Raw genomic sequence first — 6,193 nt, forward strand, 5'->3', positions numbered from 1 at the left:
CCATGACCATGGCTCCTGTGTGCTATAGTAATATAAATAATAACCATTCTACATTTGGGTTAAAAGAGCAGATACCTGAAACAATTTTTATGAGCTTCACTATGGACTGATATATACTTGCCCAACATTTAACAAGCTTTGGAGCTAATCCTGAAGCATTTGCATATGAACTGTAGGCCAGAAAAGTAGAACAGAAGAAATACTACAGAAACAATGGCACAGTTACCACCAGCTACTGGTGGGAGAGAACATTAGATTTCTAACACAACATAGATGATAACCTGGCAAAGGAATCGGACGGACCATCCACACCAAATTCAGGTGTTGTAACCATTCTGGAGAGTCAGTTCTACAAGATGACACATAAACAAAAACACAGGAGGACAAGGAACCCCTTTGTGGAAGACATGCAGGAATGTGCTTCCACACTGACAGAAGTAACACATGCCCACCCAGTCACAAACTGACACACACCAATTCCAGCTGGCAAATCCACCGCAGTGGCTGGACACATTTCAAGGACTGGAAGTGGTCACCTGATCAGAAAGCCATTGAGGGTCCATGACCGATGTCCAGCGCTATCAACCCTAAACTCCCAACACTTAAAAACTAATGCAACCAATAATAAAAATGCCTAAGTATAGAGGTGTAACATGACGGTCAAGAGAGATGGCATCAACCCTCGTGTAAAACAAAGGATTTATTCTGCTTTTTATTGGCTAATCTGAGGAGCAGGATGGGGAAAAGGCAGAGCTCTCCCTCCCGCCCCACTGCGCTGGCTTACGTAACTCAGCTAGCCTAAGGATGGCTTGTGATTTGCTGCTGGTATAGGCCACCAGCATGTTACTACCTCACTCTGGGGCAAAGAGGAAGCAATGGAATGTGGTCCAGAGAGGTGTTGCCAAGGCGCAATGCCTCCGCTGCGGCTCCCGTACTGAAATCAGGACCCCACTGAAGTCAACGGGACCAAGATTTCACCTCTGGACTGTGGCAACTTAAGCACCTCCCCTCGTTCAGGGCTGTGCCTAATGACACAATCTAGCTCAGACTGAATGAACTGGGGCCCTACTCTGGCACCTTTACTCAGACTGAGTAGTACCTTCTTCCTCTTGATATCAACAAGACAGCTTGCAGAGTCACGTAGTGCTCTGGGAGAGGAGGCGTGGCAGAACTGGGCCTTGTATCAGAGAACTGAAAAATAAAAATCCATTCCATGTTTTATTTTTCAGTCACTTGACAGTATGTATATAAAACAGGAGGACTTTTCTCACTATCCATCATTCCCATTCAACATTTACCGGAGACTATAAATAACAGTCAGTAAATTATAATGATCAATTAATTTCCAGGGACTGAGCACCTTTCATCCAAAGATCTCAAAGTGGTACCAAAATGCTACTGTGATTGTCATTTCATAATGATTAGAGCACTGGATTGGACCTCAAGAGACCTCAGTTCTAGTCCCAGCTCTGTCATTGGCCAGCTGGGTGACCTTGGGTAAGTTACTTCACCTCCCCTGGCTTTAGTTTCCCCATCTGTAAAATGGGGATAATACTATTGACCTCCTTTTTAAAGTCCTTACAGACCTATTGCTCAAAAGCCCCATATAAGAGTCAGGTATTATTAACAACGGACAGATAAATCTTAAATATCTGTGTCAGAAATAGCCCTGTGCAATGGGAAACTTTTAAATCTTAATATTTCCAAAGTGATTAATTTAAATACATACAAAAAATAATTAAGCAATGTCATTTTTGTCGTAAGGAAAAAGTTACATGAACAATCTAGATTTGTTAGGATTTTTTAAACAAACATTTATAAAATCACCTGTTTTAAATAAATGTTTTCACACTTTCTAAAATGATTTTTTTAAATGCACCCTAAAGTAATATAATGTAAAACATTTTTTAAAAATATTTTGTATTTTGTAAAGTAACATCATGTCTGAATAGTTTCAGCCGAGATTCATAATATATGCCCTAAAAAAAAGAATTATAATGGAAAAATTGTCACACACTTACTTACCCACGGTGGTGCAAACGGTATCATTGAAATGAAGTGGTAATATGGTTGTCACATTGATTTGCAAAGCAATAATCTGGCTTCTGAGTGGAGAAACTAAGATTCTAAAGGCTGAGTAGCTCACCATGATAAGGCAACTGTATTAGAATAATTCAGATGGATAGTACTATTATCACAGACTCAGAGCAGCAAAACGCTGGAAGGGCACTATTCGCTCCATCCCTGTAGCCGTTCATGATTGTTTCCCACATTATATTCTCCAGCACATTATCCATTCTAGTTTCAGCTGTCTTGGACAAAGGGCTTCCACATCATCCTTTGGGAGATGGGACAATCCAATTCCTGATGGTGAGATATACATTGGAATTATTAAAAACATATGGTGCAGATTCCGATCGCCTTGTCTCTCCATGTAGCCTCACCCACATACATGTTTGAGGTATTACAGCACATGAAAAAGGGCTTGGGAATCTGGCCCCTAGTAACTTTAAAAATGTTTCTTGAGGGTTTAAATTTTGTCATTATGTAAATGTCCAAGCAAGGACAGCTAGAAGATTTCATAAAACGAGATAGCATAATTTACTAGAGCTAATCAGAAAATGACCAAATAAAAATCAAACAAGAAAACAGAAAAAGGTGAAAAATCTGCCAAAAATGTATGAATTTCTTACCCCCCTCATCTTTCCAATCCGCTCTAACAACTGGCATCCAAAGGGACACAGAGCTTTGCAGACAGTCACAGCAGATGAGTGAATGCCCATGTTTAGTATATGTTGTGTACAGCTACCAAAGACACTCAGGTTCAAAGGATTCTGCATGTTAAAGTAAGAGGGAATTGTAAAGCTTTCTCAAGGGATGCTGAGCTTCATTAAATATCAGAATAAAGGTCAGGGGGAATTAAGGAACCCAGAGTCAGAAGTTTAGTCAGTGGTGTGGCGACTGTCCTTGCCTATATGCAGGGTTGCTGGAACCATTTTTGCAGTGGGGGTGCTGAAGGTGGAAACCAGGTATTTGGGTTGTTATTACGACTTCAAGCTACAGGGTGCGGCAGCACCCCCAACTCCCCTAGTTCCAGCACCTACGCCTGTATTTTGCCACAAAGGATGACTTTAAAAGTGGGGTAAGGACAAGGAGAAACAGACCCACACTTGTGTGACGTCACTGACTTCAGTGGCATCATTGCTCCAGATTTGCACTGGGGTAAAAGGTCACTCCGTTCCTAGTGAGATGTCAATGGGCATTGGATCAGGCCCTAACTGAGAGGAGAATCACACCCTTCATGCCTAAAATGGAATACAGGATATTCAGATTTAAACATCAAAGGGGCACAGGCAGTAAAAACAAGGGGGCATAAGCCGTTGGGAGAATACTCCTTGCTGACTTTAAGGTCAGACTGATATGCTAACGGAAATGACTTGTCACACATGAACTCTAGGGGCCATATCTTCAGCTGGGATAAATCCAAGTAAGTGAAATCCAAGGAGCTACACCAATTTACACCAGCTGAGGATCTACCCCACTGAATGCACTTTGGCTTAAATCAGTAGTAACTGTTAAATCTGTCCTGTTCTAGGAAGACTTCCACCTAGACTGTAGATCAGATAAGCATTACAGTACATTACCTGCCTTGGAGTTGCTTTGACTTTTCGCTGTTCCTTAACTTTAAGAACCGGATTTTATTAAAAGATAATTTTGGAGTTAGACTTACTTTGTGCTAAGTGCTCAGAGGGAATTTAAAAAACAACCCAATCCTCTGTATTCAGATGGGGCAGTATCAGGTCTCTTGCTGGAACAAATGGTCAAAGGCAGAGGCACAGGAAACCATCCCCAAAACACTGCCCCCAGAATGCTGGCTGCCCTGAGCTGGGATGAGAAAAGCCTGAATACAAAGAGAGCAGTCAGGAACCAGGGCTTGAAAGTGGCCAGTAGAGTATTCCACAATCTAAGAGATATTGCTATTTGGAAGGTTCCCCTTCACTTTTCATGTAAATGTTCCTAATTTTAATGTCCCCCCAACCCTTCCAATTATTCGTCCTGGTAGCATCCTAAACAATTCCTCTCCTGTCTTGGTGTTTACACCCTCCAGATATGTGCATTTCTAGATGGCTACGTGCGGCTGTAAATCTGTAGTGCAAACAGCAGATATTAAATGCATGAGGAAAAAGGTACACTCTGAGTGTTGTGTTGTCAAGGAATGATGGAACATCAGAGCCTGATTAGCCACTGTGTATTCGGTTATTTACAGAGCAGCCCTATTCAAAGAGAAATCAACTGGCCCAGCAGGCTTTCCTTCTGCTTAGCCAGGAGAACCAACCAGTCGATTCAGTTCAAGCAGCAATCCTGCTCACTGCAACGCATTTAAAGCATGCATGCGTTCACATTAATAAAAAGAACAAAAAGCCTTCCATGCCATGTCCTCACAAGTGATTGCCAGATCAATTCTATTTGACCTTCAGTTTCAATACATCAACAATTGCTGCCCTCAGCCAAACATAGACAAAATAATGAATGGTAGCTAAGATACGGACAGAAAAATTTCAGTCCATGTCTTCTCATTATGCCCCTAATTCAAGAAGGATGTTAGTCAGTTGGAGAGGGTTCAGAGAAGAGCCATGAGAATGATTATATGATTAGGGAAAAAAAATGCCTTATAATGATTGAGTTCTTCTGAGTCTATCTATTTAGCTTAACAAAGAGAAATTTAAAGGGTGACTTGATTATAGTCTGTAAGAACCTCCGTGGGGAACAAATATTTAATAACAGGCTCTTCAGACTAGCTCAGAAAAGAATAACACAGTCCAATGGCTGGAAGTTGATGCTAGACAAACTCAATCTGAAATAAGTTATACGTTTTTAATGGCGAGAGTAATTAAGCATTGAAACAATTTACCAAGCGTCATGGTGGATTCTCCATCACTGATCATTTTTAAATCAAGATGGGCTGTTTTTCTAAAAGATCTGCTCTAGGAATAATTTTGGGGAAGTTCTACAGCCTGTGTTGTACAAGTAGTCAGTATCACAATGGCCCCTTATGGCCTTGGAATCTACAGATCATTACAGCAAATGACGTTCTTCAGTTCTTCATCAGAATGTAACTGTTTTGTTATGTCCATCCACTGGGAAACTTCTTTGAAGCACAGAGCTTCCGGGAGTGAATTTTTGCATTATATGAACACAAAAGCCTGTCAAAAGTAGTCTCTCTGTGTATTTATAGTTATAGCAGGTTAAGGAGTTCACCCTCCCGGTCCAGCTGACAGTAATAATATACAGCGAGCATCTACTTACTTTTTAAAAAATTATGTTCCCATCAATTGTTTCCCCAATTTTAGCCAGCCTATGAGGTATAGGAATGCAGAAGGGAGACTGAGGCGTATCTAAACAGAGTAACACAACAAAAATCCATGTACGTGTACTTTGTCAGATTTAAAATAACCTGCTTCAATCAATTTATAGATGGGTACAACTGTACAACATATGCCTTGTATAAGCAATCGCAAAGGATATTAAAATATTATAAAGGTATTTACAGTTTGACTGTGCTTGAATTGATTTTTGTCTGGTGGTTGTATCTGCAATGATACCCCCACATGTTTTGCAAGTGAAGGGACAGATTCTGTTCTCACCCCAGCTTAAACCAGAGGAAATCCACTGTCTTCAGAGGAGTTCCTCCACATGTCCACACCCTAGTAAGATGCGCATCAGGCCACAAATATCAACATGTAACTAAAAAAGAAATCTACACACCTCTCCTAATACTATAGCTATATCTCCACACATTAACTATTCTCTGCTATTGATGTAAACCCAGTACAACCACAGCCCCAAACACTGCACATGGCAGGTACACAGCACAGCAGTAAGATGAGAAGTCCTGTTTGTTAGCTCTGACTTTAATGTGCTTTGCATAGAGATGGAAACATTGGAACAAGCTGTTCAAATACGGATAAGAGAAAGCCCCCCCGCCCCCCGCACGCGCGCGCGCACACACACACACACTATAGTACAAGAATAGAGATTTTAGCTACTACTTCATAGTAAAACCAGAGAAGTCTCGCTAACCCTTTTGGCGCATTGGTAGAAGGGCGACTCAGAGTTGCTGCGGCAGATGAATGAAGATGCAGAACTGTGCATGGGAGTGCTAAGCCAGGAAAATACCAATCGCAGCCCTGGA

General features: G+C 41.3%; 1 protein-coding gene across 7 annotated transcripts in view; it reads right to left on the minus strand.

Moving 5' to 3' along the window:
• ADCYAP1R1 (ADCYAP receptor type I) overlaps nucleotides 1–6,193 on the minus strand; it is a 179,722-nt gene that overhangs the window by 172,986 nt on the left and 543 nt on the right. The gene's annotated exons all lie outside the window — the stretch shown is intronic.

Source organism: Trachemys scripta, chromosome 2, assembly GCF_013100865.1.
Source record: "Trachemys scripta elegans isolate TJP31775 chromosome 2, CAS_Tse_1.0, whole genome shotgun sequence".
Taxonomy (NCBI): domain Eukaryota; kingdom Metazoa; phylum Chordata; order Testudines; family Emydidae; genus Trachemys; species Trachemys scripta.